This window comes from Hemitrygon akajei, unplaced genomic scaffold (genome assembly GCF_048418815.1).
Source record: "Hemitrygon akajei unplaced genomic scaffold, sHemAka1.3 Scf000049, whole genome shotgun sequence".
Taxonomy (NCBI): Eukaryota; Metazoa; Chordata; class Chondrichthyes; order Myliobatiformes; family Dasyatidae; genus Hemitrygon; species Hemitrygon akajei.
Window position 1 is genome coordinate 421721 of NW_027331935.1, and position 20386 is coordinate 442106.

Genomic DNA, 20386 nt, shown 5'->3' on the forward strand with positions numbered 1-20386 from the left:
CTACCGTAGAGCTCGTTGGTGGCTATCCACAGCTGCCGGAAGTGAGACCTCCGCCGCCGATTGCAAATTGAGTCCGGGGCTCAGATGGAGCGGAGGTCTCCGCAAAAGTGACACAGTTCACGGACTTGTTTCAGCCGGCAGCCCCGGCCTCCGGGATTAAGTGTCGATTTCGGCTTGCGATCCGATCGACAGCCCGGGTCCCTGACAGTTGGAAGTGGCAGCAGAGACACCCACATCACTCGGCCCGACCTGGAGCGCCCGACGACGCGACGCGCCGATCGATCCCCGCGGGACGCGTCCACCAACCTCAAAGAACTGTCAACAATACACTGCATCGATGGAAACCTGGAAAGATGCACAACTTAGCGAGGAAGCATGGGAAAAGAGCTGGGCTGCTGGTCAGATTGAAGCGGGGGGGTATTTAGGATCCCTCTGCCCACCATCCCTCCAGCTAATGTGCAAGCCATAGAAAACAAGGTGGATGATCTTAAAGAGAGACTCACCTACTGCAGGGAGATGCAGAACTGCCGTGTATTCAGTTTCACAGAGACCTGGCTCTCCCCTGCCACCCCCAACTGTACCATCCGAACAGAGGGATTTTCGATCCATTGGATGGACCGCAAGGCGTCTTCGGGCAAGACGAAGGGAGGTGGAGTCTGCCTACTGATCAACACTGTGTGGTGCTCGGACACAGTGGCACTGACAAGCTCCTGCAGTCCGGACTTGGAACATCTGTCGGTGAAGTGTCGTCCCTATTATCTGCCACGGGAATTCATCTCTGTCATACAGACAGTGGTCTAAATTCCTCCCCCACACCCCCACCCCCACCCCCACAGTCGGACGTGGAATGTATACCAACATCAGTGAACTTGTGACCAGGTATCCGGAGGCTTTGCTCATACAGCCGGGGACTTTAACCAGGCCAACCTCAGAAAAGCGCTGCCAAGGTTATACCAACATTTCTTCTGCTCCACTAGAGGCCCGAGTATACTTGACCACTGCTACACCACAGTCAAGGATACCTACCGTTCCGTCCAACGACCTCACTTCGGAAAATTGGGCCATCCGGCCATATTCCTCCTTCCAGCTTACGCACAGAAACTAAAGCCGGACGTCACGGTATCAAACGTGTTGTCGCGTTGGACAGAGGAAACGGATGTCCTCTGTGACTGCTTTGAATCGGTGCACTGGTTCGTATTCAAGGACTCGGCAGCTAACCTCGATGAGTATGCCTCAGCTGTCACGGACTTTATCTGGAAATGCACAGAGGACTGTGTGTCTCGCAAGACGATGCGGGTACAGCCTAGCCGCAAACGTTGGATGAATTATGAGGTCCAGTCCCTTTTGACGGCAAGAACTGGGGCTTTTAGGTCCGGAGAAAACAGTCGCTAAATGGAATCCAGGCGTGAACTCCGGATAGCCATTAAGGGCGTCAAGAGGCAATATCGAGCCAAGTTGGAAGCCCAGGCTAACCAAAGGGATGCCAGTAGACTATGGCAGGGTGTAAATGAGGTCACTGGGCGCAATGAAAAGGCTGGGAATACCAATAACTATAGCGCTTCTCTTCCTGACCAACAACGTATTCTACGCAAGATTCGAACAGAAGAGGAGCATCCCAGCATCTCTGGATGGACCGGACCTGGTGGCATCAAGATTCATCGTCACCGAGGAAGACGTTAGAAGGGCCTTCCTGAAGATAAATCCAAGGAACGCAACGGGCCCAGATGGCGTCCCGGGATAGCTAGCCAGTGAGCTAGCTGTGTGTTTGATGACATCTTCAACTGCTCCCTGCTTCAGTCTAAGATCCCATCGTGTTTTAAGAAGGCAAGGATAATCCCGGTGCCGATGAAAAGCAAGGTGGCATGCCTGAATGACTGCCGACCTGTGGCTCTAACATCAATTGCTATGAAGTGCTTCGAGCGTTTGGTTATGGTACACACCAACCATAACCTACCGGTCAAACTCGACGCTTTGCAATTCGCCTACCAGAGCATCAGGTCAACGGCAGATGCCATCGCTCTGGCACTACATTCCTCCTTAGCACACCTGGAGAATAAAAACGCCAATGTAAGGCTCCTCCTCATCGACTGCAGCTCTGCCTTTAATACCATCATTCCAAATAAACTGATTCTTAAGCTCCGGAACCTGGGTCTTAGCACTCAGATCTGCAGCTGGATCTTCAACTCAGGCTATAAAAATAGGGGACAAGCTTTCCTCTACAATCACTCTGAGCACCGGTGCCCCACAAGGTTGTGTACGCAGCCCCCTGCTGTACTCACTGTACACCCATGACTGTCTAGCCAAGTTCCCATCGAACTCAGTATATAAGTCCACTGCCAAGAAGGCCCACCAGCGCCTTTACTTCCCGAGAAAGCTGAAGAAATTTGGCCTGTCTCCTAAAACCGGCACTATTTTTTATAGGTGCACCGTAGAAAACATTATTCTAGGGTGCATCACAACCTGCTATGGAAGTTGTCTTGTCCAAGACCGCAAGAAGCTGCAGAAGATCGTGAACATAGCCCGGCACATCACACAAACCAATCTTTCGTCTTTGAACTGACTTTACACCACACGCTGTCGGAGCAGTGCTACCAGGATAATCAAGGACAAGACCCTCCCAGCCAACACACTTTTTGTCCCACTTCCCATGGGGAGAAGTTTCAGGAGCCTGAAGATTCGTACGGACAGATTTAGGAACAACTTCTTTCCAACTGTGATAAGACTGCTGAACAGATCCTAACCCGGATCCTAACCCGATGGCCGTACGTTCCAAATATCTGGATCTGACTTGCACTACTATACTTTCCCTTTTCTATTTTTGAATTATGGTTTTGTGGTGACCCATGTTCTGCGCGGGTGAACCGGTTCACAAATAGCCAGCGCGCGGGGAGAGTCTTTGGTAATGATGTTATTTCCGCCCGGAGAGGGCGGGCGCTAGGGATGAAATGCCAGCGCCGCGAAGTTTGAATAAACTAATCTCGAAACGACTTACTGACTGCATGTCGTCTCTAGCTCTGTGTGTAGTACATCGCTACATTGGTGACCCCGACGGTCCAAACGGGATGTAGACCAAAGATGACCGACTCTTCATCTGTTCACACAGTTTCGCTAAAACTGCCCACTTTCCGGACGCTGCGACCACGCGTGTGGTTTAGCCAAGCAGAAGCACAATTCCAGATTTGGCAGATATCCTCTGATTCCACGCGTTACTACCACGTGGTGAGCGCCCTTGACCAGGAGACGGCTGCCCAGGTTGCGGATTTCATACAGTCGCCCCCGGAAGAAGGCAAACATGAAGCATTCAAAGTGCTGCTCATTGGGACCTTTGGCCTCTCACGGCATGAGCGGTGTGCCCACCTGCTTCACCTGGACAGTTTGGGAGACAGACTGCCGTCAGCATTGATGAACAAGATGCTGGCCCTGGCCGACGGACACAAGCCCTGCCTTATGTTCTAGCATGCGTCCCTAGAGCAACTGCCCGAGGACATACATCTGCTGCTGGCCGACGCAGATTTCAGTGACCCCGTGAAGGTGGCAGCCCGGGCAGACGTTCTGTGGAAAGCCAAGAGGGAGAGCGTGGCGTCCGTCGGTCAGATTACCGGGCCACGCGCCCAACAGCGGACCAGACCAGGCCTGGCAGGGGGCGCACACAACACAGAGGCAGCAGTGATGAGGACAGTGAACAGTGGTGTTTGTGTCACCAGAGGTGGGGCACAGAAGCCCGCCGTTGTCGCCCGCCCTGCAAGGGCCAGGGCCAGCTGCCGCTACTGACTAAGGCGGCTGGCCACTAGGACAGCCTCTTGTACGTCTGGGACAAACAGTCGGGTAGCCGCTTCTTGGTCGACACCGGAGCGGAAATCAGCGTTTTTACCCCGACGGGGTACAACACCCGCAACAGGACGCCAGGACCCGCACTGAGGGCCGCAAACGGCAGCACGATACGGACTACGGCAACCGCACAGTGCAGCTGCAGGTCTGCGCCAGCCGTTTCACGGGGGACTTCACACTGGCCGCCGTGGCCCAACCACTCCTGGGGGCGGACTTCTTGCGAGCTCACAGTCTGCCGGTCCACTAGCAAGGGAAAATACTAGTACAGGCCGAGACTTTCCAGACGTTCTCCCTGGGTGAAGCCAAGTTGCCGGCCCCACACCTGGACTCCATCACGCTGTCGGGCAACGAATTCACCAGAATCCTGGCGGACTTTCCATCGGTTCTGGCACCGCAGTTCACGGCAACCATGCCCAGACACGGGGTTCAGCTCCTCAGCCCGACCAAGGGACCACCCTTCCACGCCCGCGCACATGGTGCCCAAAGCAGCCGGGGGTTGGAGACCATGCGGCGACTACCGCAGACTGAACGAGGCTACAACTCCAGACCGCTACACCGTGCCGCACATACAGGACTTTGCAGAAAACCTGTATTTTCCAAAGTAGACCTCTTCCGGGGATACCATCAAATCCCGGTGCTACCTGAAGACATCCCCAAAACTGCACTTATCACCCCGTTCGGCCTGTTCGAGTTCCTCCGAATGCCGTTCGGCCTGAAGAATGCCGCACAGACTTTCCAGCGGCTAATGGATGCGGTGGGACGCGACCTGGACTTTGCGTTCATCTATTTGGACGACATCCTTATAGCCAGCAGTAGTCGCCAGGAGCATCTGTCCCACCTCCGCCAGCTCTACTCCCGCCTGAGTGATTTCAGCCTCACGATCAACCCGGCCAAGTGCCAGTTCGGTCTCGATACCATCGGCTTCCTGTGCCACAGGATTAGCAAAGACGGGGTAACACCTCTGCCGGCCAAGGTAGACGCGATCCGCCACTTTGCCCGGCCCAACACGGTCAAAGGCCTACAGGAGTTCGTTGGTATGGTGAAGTTCTAGCACCGTTTCCTCCCCCAGCAGCCCGTATCATGCGCCCTTTGTACACCCTGATGTACAACGATATTACTTGGGACGAGGAGGCCGCGGAGGCTTTCGTTAAAGCCAAGGAAGCTTTGGCAGATGCCGCGATGCTGGTGCACCCCAGAACGGACGTTTCGTCCGCTCTTACGGTGGACGCGTCCGACACAGCAGTCGCTGGGGTGCTGGAGCAGCTCATCGAGGAGCGCTGGCAACCCCTAGCGTTCTTCAGTAAGCACCTACGACCACCCGAACTCAAGTTCAGTGCTTTCGACCGGGAGCTGTTGGACCGTATCTGACAATCCGGCATTTCAGGTATTTCTTGGAAGGCAGGCTGTTCGCCGCATTCACGGACCACAAACCGTTGACCTTCACATTCACGAAGGTGTCGGATCCCTGGTCGTCCCGCCAGCAGCGACATCTCTCCTACATCTCTGAATACATGGCGGACATCCGGAAAGGACAACGTCGTGGCGGAAGCACCGTCCAGAAGTACCATCCAGTTCCTGTCCCAGGGGATGGACTATGCAGCGCTGGCGGAGGCGCAGCAGGCAGACGATGAGATCCCTAGTTACAGAACTGTAGTCTACGGTTTACAGCTCCAAGACTTCCCCGTAGGCCCAGGTGACGTAGCTACCGGCCAACCTCGCCCCATCGTCCCGGCAGCCTGGCGGCGGCGAGTTTTCAACTCCATTCACAACTTAGCGCACCCACCATCAGGACAATCGCCCGGATGGTCTCCAACAGCTTCGTTTGGCACGGACTCCGCAATCAGGTCAGTGAGTGGGCCAAAACGTGCATGCACCGCCAAACATCCAACGTGCAGCGGCACACCAAAGCCCTGCCGCAGCAGTTCCACCCCACCCGCAGTCGTTTCGACCACAGTTATGTAGATATCGTGGGGACCCTGCCAGTGTCGCGAGGAGCGCGGCACCTCCTCACTATCATGGACAGGTTCACAACATGGCCAGAGGCAGTCCCGCTCACCGACACCGCCTCCGAATCCTGTGCCGAGCACTGATCGCAACCTGGGTATCTCGCTTTGGTGTACCGGCCCACCTTACCTCGGAAAGAGGCGCCCAGTTCACCGCCAGCCTGTCGTCAGTTATGGCCAGCCTTTTGGGAACACAGCTGCCCCACACAACTGCCTTCCACCCACAATCGAACGGGCTAGTGGAGCGTTTCCACCGTCACCTGAAGTCGGCTCTCATGGCCCGCCTGAGAGGACCTACCTGGGTGGACGAGCTTCCCTGGATCCTGCTTGGAATTCGCACAGCGCCCAAAGAGCATCTGCACGCCTCGTCGGCCGAGTTGGTGTACGGCGCACCCCTGACCGTCCCAGGACAGTTCATACCAGCCCCGAGGGGCAAGAGGAAGAACCCGCAGCAGTCCTGGATAGACTACGCGAAAGGCTCGGCAACCTGACTTCACAGCACGGACGGACCCTGACCCATGTACCCAAAGGCCGGCAGAACTGTAAGTTTGTGTTTGTACGAAGTGGCGGACAGCGGGCACCGCTACAGCGGCCCTACGAGGTGATCATGAACAACGGGTCCACGTTCGTGCTGGACATTGGGGGGAAAGAGGAGGTTTTCACAGTGGAACGACTCAAACCAGCACATGTGGACTTGGCGCAGCAGGTCGGGGCTCCGGCTCTGCGGCGCAGAGGCAGACCTTCCAAACAGAGGCCGACTCAGACTGTGGACATTAGGGGGGTGTATCGCCGGTTCTGAGGGGGGGGTATCTGGTGACCCACTTTCCAGTGCACTCGAAAAGGTTCAGATTTCTTAAACGTTGTATGATTCTAATTATAGATTATTTGTTAACAGTTGAATACTTAAAATTATTTCATGCTCTGCGATCGTTTAAAGTGTGAACGCATTGAGAATGTAAAACATTGCACAAGGACTGGACTTTTCAGAGTTCAGTTGAAAGAGAAACAGAGATAGTTGTGGATAGTGAGGAAGGCTATCAGAGGTTACAGCGAGACATTGATAATGCGAACAACTGGACTGAGAAGTGGCAGATGGAGTTCAACACAGTTAAGTGTGAAGTGGTTCATTTTTGTAGGTCAAATATGATGACAGAATATAGTTTTAATGGTAAGACTCTTGGTAGTGTGCAGGATCAGAGGGATTTTAGGGTCCGAGTCCATAGGACGCTCAAACAGCTCCGTAGGGGGAAGCTGTGGTTAAGATGGTGTGCGGTGTATTGACCTTCATCAATCGTGGAATTGATTTTGGGAGCTGGGAGGTAATGTTGCAGCTATATAGGAACCTGGTCAGATCCCACTTCGAGTACTGTGCTCAGATTTGGTCGCCTCACTACAGGAAAGATGTGGAAACCATAGAAAGGGTGCAGAGGAGATTTGCAAGGATGTTGCCTGGATTGGGGAGCGTGCCTTATGAGAATAGGTTGAGTGAACTCTGCCTTTTGTCCTTGGAGAAACGAAGGATGAGGTGACCTGATAGAATTGTATAAGATGATGAAAGGCACTGATCATGTGGATAGTCAGAGGCTTTTTTTCCCAAGGTGGAAATGGTTGCCACAGGAGGACTCAGGTTTAAGGTGCCGGGGAGTAGGTGCGGAGGAGATATCAGGGTAAGTTTTTTTTTTAATCAGAGAGTTGTTAGTGCGTCTAATGGGCAGCCAGTAACGGTGGTGGAGGAGGATACGATAGGGACTTTTAAGAGGCTTTTACATAAGTACATGGAGCTTACTAAGATAGATGGCTATATGTAAGCCTATTAATTACTAAGGTAGGGACATGTACGTAAAACCTTTGTGGGCCGAAGGGCCTGTATTGTGTTTTCTACGTTTCTATGTAACACTGGAGATGAAATGAGGTGGCTGCAGCCGATAGGAATGTTGCTTAACATCCCCATTCACAGAGAAATAATAAGCAGGTGCTGCATTTGAAACAGGAGGTTCGAGTTGGACGTAGCGACTCAGATCCGTATGGTTATGATGATGAAATTCAGTCTATTTGCAAATATCTCCTGCCAGCATACAAGCAAAGAACCCAGTACGCTTGTCACTACTCCGACTCCTTCTTAGCATGTTTATAGTGATTAAGCTACTATTAAAAATATACTCTACGTTGAAGTGATATTCGTTGTGTATTTGCTTGTATGAAGCAATATTGGACGTTAAACTGTAGATGGAGTCTATGTTGTCATGTCAGTCTCAAATGCCATTAAAACTGTCCCATCGACTTTCCACAAATTCTCTCTCTTGTGGTCAATTACATACCTAGATTTCCCAATCCACTGCCGTGTTAAAATCCCCAACGATTATCATGACATTGCCTTTCTGGCACGCCTTTTCTACCAGAGGAAATAACTTTCCTGCCTCTATTTTATCCATCCACTTCATAGTTTTATATGTTTCTATATCGTGTAACCTCAGGCCACAGCCTTCAAAACAACTCAGAAAAGGAAGTAAAGAGATCATCGCCATCATCGTAATCTCATCCCTCTGATTATAAGGGAGGAAATACACTAAAGGAATATACCCTCACTCCATCATTAAAGCAGTCAAGACCATAGTTCCGGATTGGGGACTGGGGCGTATGGCACAGACGCCAGTGCAGTGTTCAAATCTGTTACTTTAACGGTGGTGATTATGATTATTGAAACTGATAATATACAACAAATCGTTCATTAACTCTCAATCTTATCTTTGATCAGTGATTGGAGTCGGGAAAACGTTGGACCCCTTGGAGATTTGGTGACATCTTGACGATATCTTGTAGATATGCTGGATAAAGATTTGCGGATGATACATAACTTCCAGCGTCCATTTGTTTTAGACGCGAAAGGAATTCTTAAATGTTGTATGATTCTAATTATAGATTATTTGTTAACTTTTCAACACTTAAAAGTTCTGCGATAGTTTAAAGTGTGAATACATTGAGAATGCAAAATATTTCACAAGGACTGGACATTTGTGAGCTCAGTTGAAAGAGGAAGGGGGATATTGCGTGCGTGAATGAACAGAAGGCAATCGTGTGATTGTTAGCAATATACAGAAAGGATGTTTGAATTAATATTTTCTTTAACAAGAGGATCTCGCTGTCTGAAAATGTCTGCTTCATTAGTTGAAATAACTTTGCAGGAACAAGTTAATATCAAAGACTGTTTCTTTTTCCAAAATTGTATAAAGTGTTAGTGTATGGGGGCCGCAATCATCCACATCTGGTTTCCCGTTGTTCTTTATTATATTTGATAAGGATTCTCACTATAAAAATTAACTGTTTATTGTATATAAGCCAGTTACCAGCGACAGTTTTGAAAGGAAAATCTTTGGAGCTTAGATTTTTGTTTTAACGTACCTGCGTATTTTGATTGCGTTCTTGTGTTTGTTTGCTGTGGCATTGATTTCAGAGGGAGACACGGTTTCCATACTGGCCAAGTGAAATCAAGGTTAAATGGATCGAAATATGAGTGCATCTATTCCGGGTACGATAACCCCGCTGTTCAAAGGTTAATTTGGCATAAGACAAATTCGTGTGTACTTGAATTGGGAATTTGAAATTCGCTTTCTGGGAGGCTGGTTCATTTGGAAAGCAACAAAGGATGCTATGAATATTTTGAAATGCTGATCTTGAGTTGCAGGGTTCCACTGGGGGGAAAAATTGTTTTGATGTAATCGTTGCATCTGCCCTGTAATAAGAAAACATGATTTCAGTTTAGACAGCGTGAAGTTTCAGTACGAATTCAGTATTTTGCTCTCAAAATCAGCCCCTACTCAGTAAGTTATCCAAGTAATGCAGGATGGTCAAATTAATGTCTGTCACTCAGAACAATATAATAGCATAGTCTAGATATAGTCTGTAAAGTCTATTAGGGAATAGACCGTCCTTGCGGAAAATCCCTAGCCTATGTCCCCCAGGCCAAGTGCACCCCATCCACTACCGCATCGGCCTTCCCTTGGATAGCCAGTTCTCACTCTATGCAGCCAGGTTTCAGTAGATGCCAGGCCATCTGACTTTCTGAATGCGTGAAAGATAGGGAATCCAGCCTAACACCTTACAAACTCACTATGTCCCTCATCGACTCTTCTGACTTCATCTGCCTACTTTTCACTTTTTCACTGCTGACCGAAGACTCACTGTCTTGTAATTCTCAGGACTATCTCTATTAATTTTTTTTGAACGAATAAATAAAATTTGCCATTCTCCAATACTCCTGTACGACTTCTGAGGTTTGTTTTCTCGTAGTACCAGGATTATATCCCTTCTAGAACCGGGAAATGGTTTGTATTCATGTATTCCCAGTTTCCAGCTCGCAATTCTATGCGTCTGTATGCCGCAGCACTTCTGCCTTTTTCGCTGTGTCCACATTATTCAAAGTCGCCGTCACTGGTGAATACCGAAGCAAAGTATCAGAAAGGAACTTCACTGCCTCCTTGCGTTCCAGACACATTGTTCCTCTTTTATCGCTGATCGTTCCCTCTCTCTCTCTCTCTCTCTCTCTCTCTCTCTCTCTCTCTCTCTCTCTCTCTCTCTCTCTCTCTCTCTCTCTCTCTCTCTCTCTCTCTCTGTCTCTCTCTCTCTCGTCATTTGCTGTTCCTCGTCTACTTTAATGCGGCTCTCAGGTCTTCTCATGTCCCCTTCTAAGCCCATTGCTATATTCCTCCTGGATGCATTGAGACATTCCAGAGCCCTGTCTGATTCTTTCTTCCCAAACCGACGTATATTCCTTAACAGTTCTTGATGAGATGTTCCATATCTCTTGTCAAACAGGGATGCTTTACGTGGCCATCCGTTCACCGGATCACTGAGGCAAGCCTATAATGGATCCCAATCAAGTGCTCCATTAGCAATCTCCATGTTTCTGTTTTGCATTTGAGAGATCACATCACTTCCCAAATTCGGCTCTCAACTTCCTACCTAATAGCATAAATTAAATGCATTCCATTTCGTCTTCTCCTATCGCAGTGTAGGCTATTAGTAAATGTGGAATAGCTGTGCCCTATCGTTCCGAAATGCTGACCCGTTTCGGTTTCTAGTACTAGATCCAGGATGGACTAATCCGTAGTCCGTCTGCCCGCATATTATGCTAAAACTCCTTCCTGGACGCAGCTAAGAAATTCTGTCACTTCTAACCCTTGGAACCTGAGAAAGTGCCAATGAATATTTGTGAATTTTATGTTGCCTGTCACAACAACGTTGTTAATATAGCACATGTTCAAAATTTATCTCCGGATCTGTCACTGTCTCTGTCTGTTGTTTTCGTTTTGGTGATGGGAGCTCTGTGCAGAATACTCTCAAACATGTGTTTGTTCCCTTCCTACTTCTGAGTTCCCCACCACAGTGTCCTCACTTTCCACAGCTGTGATACTATCACACTCTCCCTCTGTTTCAAAGAGACTACTTATACTCTTTTTTCAGGCGACTATGACCACTTTGAAACATCCGAACCCCGGAAACTCCGGAAGTCATGCCTTCCTTTTTGATTGAAATGACTTCTTCTTACATCCTTCACATACATGATGTATAAAAATCTTCACGTTACATCGCCGTTTCAAGGTACAATGTGCAATCGTCGTCATTTATAATAAATAAAACAATAATTGGAACATAGAAATACACTCAATTCAGCATGTTAATCAGTATGGTGGCCTTGTAGATGAAGCTGTCCCGAAGCCTGCTGGTCCTGGCTGTGCTGATGATTGTCATGTATTTGCGTTTGTTTGGAACTTTTTCCATTTCAGGATCCCCAGGCACAGGATTGTTTGAACTTATGACATATTTGCCAAACTTACTTATTTTTAAAACTGATTTATTTGAAAACTCTGCTGAACAAGTGTATGGGACATTGGAAAAAAAGTTGAATTTCCCCATGGGGATGAATAAAGTATCTATCTATCTATCTATCTATCTATCTATCTATCTATCTATCTATCTATCTATCTATCTATCTATCTATCTATCTATCTATCTATCTATCTATCTATCTATCTATCTATCTATCTATCTATCTATCTATCTAATTGCAATTGGACCTGGACGTTATCTACACAGTTGTCCATTTCCCAAGTTGGGCTGGCAAGCTCCTACTTAGTAGCATCAACTAAATATATTCCACACCATCAGGTCCTATTCCAATGTAAGGTTATAATAAGTGTCCGACAGTTGGAGTGAGGAGGTGATAGAGAGGAGTTACAGACAGGTGGTCACTCCGGGGCCACGGGAGGCAGATAGGTGGATCACGGTCAGGAATGGGATGGGGCAGGTACTAGAGAGTACCCCAGTGGCTGTACCCCTTGACAAAAAGTACTCATGTTTGAGTACTGTTGGGGGACAGCCTACCTGGAGGAAGTGACAGTGGCCGGGCCTCCGGCACAGAGGACGGCCCTGTAGCTCAGAAGGGTAGGGATAGAAGAAAGAGGACCATAGTAATAGGGGACTCGATAGTCAGGGCTTCAGACAGGCGGTTCTGTGGAGGTGATCGGGAGTCCCGGATGGTAGTTTGCCTCCCTGATGCCAGGGTCCGGGACGTTTCTGATCGCGTCCAAGATATCCTGAAGTGGTAGGGTGAGGAGCCAGAGGTCGTGGTACATGTAGGTACCAATGACATAGGTAGGAAAGGGGAAGAGGTCCTGAAACGAGAGTATAGGGAGTTAGGAAGGCAGTTAAGAAGAAGGACAGCAAAGGTAGTAATCTCGGGATTACTGCCTGTGCCACGCGACAGTGAGAGTAGGAATGGAATTAGGTGGAGGATGAATGCGTGGTTAAGGGATTGGTGCAGGGGGCAGGGATTCAAGTTTCTGGATCATTGGGACCTCTTCTGGGGCAGGCGTGACCTGTTCAAGAAGGACGGGTTACACTTGAATCCTGGGGGGACCAATATCCTAGCGGGGAGGTTTGCTAGGGCTACAGGGCAGACTTTAAACTAGTAAGATGGGGGGGGGGGCGGAAATCAATTTGAGGAAACTATGGGAGAGGAGGTTAGTTCACCAGTAGAGCAAGTAAGTAGACAGTGTGTGAGGGAGGAAAGGCAGGTGATGGAGAAGGGATGCGCTCAGCCCGAAGTTGTAGGGGAGAAGAAAGAAAAGGATAATAAATTTGAATGCATTGCTAGGGATGAAAAGAGAGGAGGCGGTGGAGAGTATCTTAAATGTATCTATTTTAATGCTAGGAGCATTGTAAGAAAGGTGGATGAGCTTAAAGTGTGGATTGATACCTGGAATTATGATGTTGTAGCTATTAGTGAAACATGGTTGCAGGAAGGGTGTGATTGGCAACTAAATATTCCTGGATTTACTTGCTTCAGGTGTGATAGAGTAGGAGGGGCCAGAGGAGGAGATGTTGCATTGCTTGTCCGAGAAAATCTTATGGCGGTGCTTTGGAAGGATAGATTACAGAGCTCCTCTAGGGAGGCTATTTGGGTGGAATTGAGAAATGGGAAAGGTGTAGTAACACTGATAGGAGTGTATTATAGGCCACCTAATGGGGAGCGTGAGTTGGAAGAGCAAATGTGTAAGGAGATAGCAGATATTTGTAGTAAACACAAGGTGGTGATTGTGGGAGATTTTAATTTTCCACACATAGATTGGGAAGCTCATTCTGTAAAAGGGCTGGATGGTTTAGAGTTTGTGAAATGTGGGCAGGATAGCTTTTTGCAACAATACATAGAAGTACCGACTAGAGATGGGGCAGTGTTGGATCTCCTGTTAGGGAATGCGATAGGTCAGCTGACAGATGTATGTGTTGGGGAGCACTTCGGGTCCAGTGATCACAATAGCATTAGCTTCAATATAATTATGGAGAAGGACAGGACTGGACCGAGAGTGGAGATTTTTGATTGGAGAAAGTCTAACTTTGAGGAGATGCGCAGGGATTTAGAGAGAGTGGATTGGGTCAAGTTGTTTTATGGGAAGGATGTAATAGAGAAATGGAGGTCATTTAAGGGTGAAATTATGAGGGTACAGAATCTTTATGTTCCTGTTCGGTTGAAAGGAAAGGTTAAAGGTTTGAAAGCGCCATGGTTTTCAAGGGATATTAGAAACTTGGTTCGAAAAAAGAGGGATGTCTACAATAGATATAGGCAGCATGGAGTAAAGGAATTGCTCGAGGAATATAAAGAATGTAAAAGGAAACTTAAGAAAGAGATTAGAAAAGCTAAAAGAAGTTACGAGTTTGGTTTGGCAAATAAGGTGGAAGTAAATCCGAAAGGCTTCTACAGTTATATTAAAAGCAAGAGGATAGTGAGGGATAAAATTGGTCCCTTAGAGAATCAGGGTGGTCAGCTATGTGTGGAGCCGAGGGAGATGGGAGAGATTATGAACGATTTCTTCTCTACGGTATTCACTAAGGAGAAGGATATTGAATGGTGTAAGGTGTGGGAAACAAGTAAGGAAGTTATGGAACCTATGACAATTAAAGAGGTGAAAGTACTGGCGCTTTTAAGAAATTTAAAAGTGGATAAATCTCCGGGTCCTGACCGGATATTCCCCAGGACCTTGAGGGAAGTTTGTGTAGAGATAGCAGGAGCTCTGACGGAGATCTTTCAGATGTCATTAGAAACGGGAATTGTGCCGGAGGATTGGCGTATTGCTCATGTGGTTCCATTGTTTAAAAAGGGTTCTAGAAGTAAGCCTGGCAATTATAGACCCAGTTTGACATCAGTGGTGGTTCAATTAATGGAAAGTATTCTTAGAGATAGTATTTATAATTATCTGGATAGACAGGATCTGATTAGGAGTAGCCAGCATGGTCCTTATTGAATTTTTTGAAGTAGTTACGAGGAATGTTGACGAGGGTAAGGCAGTGGATGTAGTCTATATGAACTTCAGCAAGGCCTTTGACAAAGTTCCACATGGAAGGTTAGTTAAGAAGGTTCAGTCGTTAGGTATTAATGCTGGAGTAATAAAATGGATTCAACAGTGGCTAGATGGGAGATGCCAGAGAGTAGTGGTGGATAATTGTTTATCGGGATGGAGGCCGGTGACTAGCGGGGTGCCTCAGGGATCTGTTTTGGGCCCAATGTTGTTTGTAATATACATAAATGATCTGGATGATGGGGTGGTAAATTGGATTAGTAAGTATGCTGATGATACTAAGGTAGGAGGTCTTGTGGATAATGAGGTGGGTTTTCAAAGCTTGCAGGGAGATTTATGCCGGTTAGAAGAATGGGCTGAACGTTGGCAGATGGAGTTTAATGCTGAGAAGTGTGAGGTTCTACATTTTGGCAGGAATAATCCAAATAGAACATACAGGGTAAATGGTAGGGCATTGAGGAATGCAGTGGAACAGAGAGATCTAGGAATAACAGTGCATAGCCCCCTGAAGGTGGAGTCTCATGTAGATAGGGTGGTGAAAAAGGCTTTTGGAACGCTGGCCTTTATAAATCAGAGCATTGAGTACAGACGTTGGTATGTAATGTTAAAATTGTACAAGGCATTGGTAAGGCCAAATTTGGAATATTGTGTACAGTTCTGGTCACCGAATTATAGGAAAGATGTCAATAAATTAGAGAGAGTGCAGAGACGATTTACTAGGATGTTACCTGGGTTTCAGCACTTAAGTTACAGAGAAAGGTTGAACAAGTTAGGTCTCTATTCATTGGAGCGTAGAAGGTTGAGGGGGGATTTGATCGAGGTATTTAAAATGTTGAGAGGGATAGATAGAGTTGACGTGAATAGGCTGTTTCCGTTGAGAGTAGGGGAGATTCAAACTAGAGGACATGATTTGAGAGTTAGGGGGCAAAAGTTTAAGGGAAACACGAGGGGGTATTTCTTTACTCAGAGAGTGATAGCTGTGTGGAATGAGCTTCCTGTAGAAGTAGTAGAGGCCAGTTCAGTTGTGTCATTTAAGGTAAAATTGGATAGGTATATGGACAGGAAAGGAGTGGAGGGTTATGGGCTGAGTGCGGGTAGGTGGGACTAGGTGAGATTAAGAGTTCGGCACGGACTAGGAGGGCCGGAATGGCCTGTTTCCGTGCTGTGATTGTTATATGTTATATGTTATATATGTGACCCTGGATGGACAGTTACCTATTTCGCCTGCCCTCTTATTGTCCAAGGACACATTCCGAGATGCAACTGAGAAATTCTGTCATATCTAATTATCTGTCATATCTGTCGTATTCCACCCTGTGGAAGCGCCAAAAAATATTAGGGAGATTAAAAGATGTCTATGACAACAGCCGTCTTAATATGTCACTGCTCAAAATCCATCTCCCGAATAGTTCCTCGCTTCTCCGTTTTTTTGTTGTTGATAGGAATGGAGGGCGTGGGGTCTCTACAGAATACTCTGGATCAACACAGTCTATCAATATACCAATTGTCCACGTTTTTCCCCTTTCTACAGCTGTGTGAATATCGTACTCTCACTGTGTTTCAACGGCACACCCTTTACACTCTTTAACCGACTCTGTACATTTTGATACATCTGAACACGGAGAGGTTCAGAAGCCATTTCCACCCTTCTGATTGTCGATTCTTCGGGATGGGTTGGAGTGTACCACAACATACTTAACAAATCAAGCCAGCGCAATTAACGCTTGTCCAGTTTCCTACCTTAACTGCAGGACGTATGCAATCTTCCGTGGATTTTGCAATTTCTGGATTATCAGGCAAATGATTGTTTGAATTTATGACCAACCTACTCATATTTAAAACTGTTTTATTCGAAAACTCCTCTGAATTGCAATTGGACGTGGTCGTTATCTACACAGATGGTCATTTAATGTAAACACATACTTCATTCCATTCTTCAGCTCTTCTCGGAATTTCCTCTGTGTCAGTGTGTAGATACAAGCATTGGTGCACATACTCAGAACTTGGAGCATGAGCCCAAATTGTTGTAGGATATATAGCGGGGAAGTGAAATATCTGTCCTCATAAAAATAGTTTACGGTTTGCCAATTCATGGAATAAATTACATAGGGTATCCAAAACAATATGAAATTTGCTGAAATTGCAAACAACAAAATCATCGATTTTCTGCGGTTTTTCACCTCGGTATCTTTCTCTTTATTACTGCTCCTCCGAAGCCCTCTGCGGACTCTATTTGCGGCAATAATATGGCTTACTGTTAACCCATTGAAGACTAGAATTAAGCCGATTGGTAGCAACGGTGTTAAAATGCTATCCAGCAATTCCATTCCTTTCCACGCGGGAGAAGTAGCGTATTCATGTGAGAAGGCGCAACGCCACGGCATGTTGTCAATAAAGACGTAAGGTTCAATGGCAAAGTAAAACGGGACACTTCTCCCGCAGCTCACTATAACCACTGTCACCATAACCACCGTTGCTGTTCTCTCAGTGCAGTATCGTTCCCCGAGCTTTCGACAACATATTGTGATGAAACGATCGAAGGTAAAACTGACCGTAAACCAAACAGAACAGTCCCTCGTCACCAGCGTCAACACTTCTGTCAGAGCGCATACAGGAGTGATGAGCAAGGATCTGGAATAAATGTAGATATTGTTGGTCTGTGCCAGTAAACTGAAAAATATAACATCCATCAGATCCGCTGTTGCCATACCAACCAGGTAACGGGTGATGCATTTGGAGAGTCCACATTTTCCCCGAGATAGGATCACAATCGCCGTTAAGTTAACTACAGGAAATTTGGAGAAAAAAGATACAACACAGAATTCTCGTCAGCTCCAAATGCCTGATTGCTATGCAGTGTACAGATTTTTAGCTGTGAAAAGCATAAATTCAGAGTGGGCGGACTCCGTCAGTGCACTCCTGCCGAAGGACAATAATGGACAGAAGTGGTTGTGGGTTGGCGATTTTAAGACAGTTTAGAGGCCGGGATCTGATTTGCACGACTCACTCACGTGCCGGTAAACGGTCGATCTCTCCATAAACATCACAATTTCCATTATTTGAGTTAAAATAGCTGAAACGATTATTTGTAATGAAAATATGAGATTCAATGCATAAATTATAATTTAGTGGCTTATGGAAGATCAGACTTCAGTGCCGATATTCGACTGGCCGGGCAGTTCAAACAACTTCTGATCCGGAAAAGCGACCAACATCGGTTCAGAGAACCGAGTCAGGTGAAACTATGAAACTATGACAATTTTGGCACCAACATAATTGACGAAAGAAAAAGAAATCACATAGATAAAAAAAAACATGTGGAAACTGAATAATAAAACAACCAGATTCTTGAGTCCTCAATTCTGGAAACACGTTTCAGACGACGGTAGCATTTGTGCTCAGTAAAAGTCCGAACAGTGCAGCGGAACAAAAGCTAGGAGACGACGGCATCACACATAAGATGACCAGCTCCAGTATCTTACCAGGGACACCGATCGCTACAATCGTAGGATAGAAAATGCCCGCAATGTGGTAAATCGCTGGATATCCCATATTCTGTCAGAGGTAGAGTTCAGTTGCAGGGAACTTTCACACAGCTCATAGAGACTGGTGGCAGGTTTTACAGAGTTATATGCAATTCAGAGTAATTCCACTGAGACAATTAGTGTGGTTATGACATCAGTCGCATGAGGGACAACCTGCTATCCATACAGCTACATTAAAGTGTTTTTCTCAGTTTGTCACGGTGCCATGAATTCGTATCCCCAATGGATGTTACAAGTTCTTAACTTTTAAACAAATGATAATACGAACGTTACCAATGTACTTTCCAAGACATCTGACGTCAGCTACTGAACTGGGACATTATCTGATCAGTGTTGCTTTTAAAATAGGCAATCATCCTGAACAATCAACAGGGAGAATCAACTTCTGACATTAAGGCGGGACATCAGCTCGGCAGGTGAAATAGGGTACATTTTATTGAGGAGGAAGATAGGATTATTTTCTCTGTGCTTATTTTAGTCATATGAAGTCATTTGAATGACGAAACCTACAGTATCACCTGATGACATGTCTCACAATAATACACGTTGTACGTACAGTATCTTCTTCTGCTCATATAAAAGAGATCGGGAGTAATGTTCCAGTAAAGTACACCTTATTGAACGGGGGGATAGAATCATTTATTTCCTTCACTTGTTCTAGTTATTTCCAAAGGCACAAATAACAACTGATGACATGTATCAAAATAAAACACGCTACATATAAGTTCTTCTAAGCATATAAAAGAGATCGACAACAATATTCCAGGGACCTTTGATCATAATAGGTTACGCGCCGACACGACTTTAACTGCGGTTTGTGGACAGATTGATGAACGCTCGTTTCTGGATTAGCAGAGAGTGGATGTTTGACTGATTGTGACAAGGGTTCTGCAGGATTCATGCTGGGACCTTTGATGATTATCATGTATGTTAATGATTTAGATGACGACGTGGAAAACACAATCAGTAGAATTAAGGATATACCCTAGATTTGGGAGAGTTTTTACAGGCAGGAACTCTATCTAAGTTTATAGCTTGTTGTTGACTGTCTGAAAAATAGGTTGACAAATGGCAGATAGAATTTAATACAAGCAAGTATGGGGTGGTCTGTGAGGAAAGATACACCAGGTTAATAATCAGATATTGAATAGGAGGAATTTTGTGTGTGGTATTTAAAAAGAGACGTGGGGCTACAGAGCGATAATTCCAGGAGCGGCGTCACGGACAGATGGTCTCATATTGAGCTCGAATCACAGTGGCCTTCACAATGAGATCACTGAGCACAGGATTTGAGACGTTATGTTGTAGCTGTAAAACACGTTGGCGAGTTTGTAGATGGAATATTCAGGTTTTTTTCCGATCCGCTACCTACAGTTTTGAAATGCCAATAAGTTTCAAAGTGTGCAGCGATAAATTGAAAAAAAGGGTTTGGGGACTGAGGACAAGATTTAGAGGGATAGGTTGAATAGGTTAAGAATTTATTCCATTGAACTCGGGAAAATTAATGGAGATCTTTCAAAAGTATATAAAATTGTGAGCGTCACATACAGACAGGGTGAATGCCCGGAGGTTTTCCCCATCCTCTGAGTGAATCTGCTACTAGAATTCATAGGTTTGGGGTAAAAAGTGAAACACGCAAGAGGGATATGTGGTAAGTCCTATTCACTAAGAGGGTCGAGCGTGTGTGGAAGGAACTGTGAGGGTAAGTGGTAGTTGCAGATGCAAATACATAATTTCAGTGAAGGTTGCGTAGGTACGAGGATGAGAGACGGACAGTGCTGATGAGTGGGACGAAGCGCAAGATCACAATGGGATGATCTGGATGGCCGGAAGAAACTATTTCTCTGTCATATTACTCTATCAGTCCATGGCTGTCTCTTTCTAATTTCCCCATTCAGTGTCATTAGTGTCTTCTCATTTCCGTCACCAATCTAAGAATATGCAGAACATATTCTGTAACTATTGTGGTACTCGTATCGATGAGAGATCGTCGACTTACTGGAGAGAGGGAGGGAGGGACAGAGAGAGAGAGAGAGAGAGAGAGAGAGAGAGAGAGAGAGAGAGAGAGAGAGAGAGAGAGAGAGAGAGAGAGAGAGAGAGAGAGAGAGAGAGAGAGAGAGAGAGAACCTTCACTGACTCAGTTTCCTTCTCCTACCCA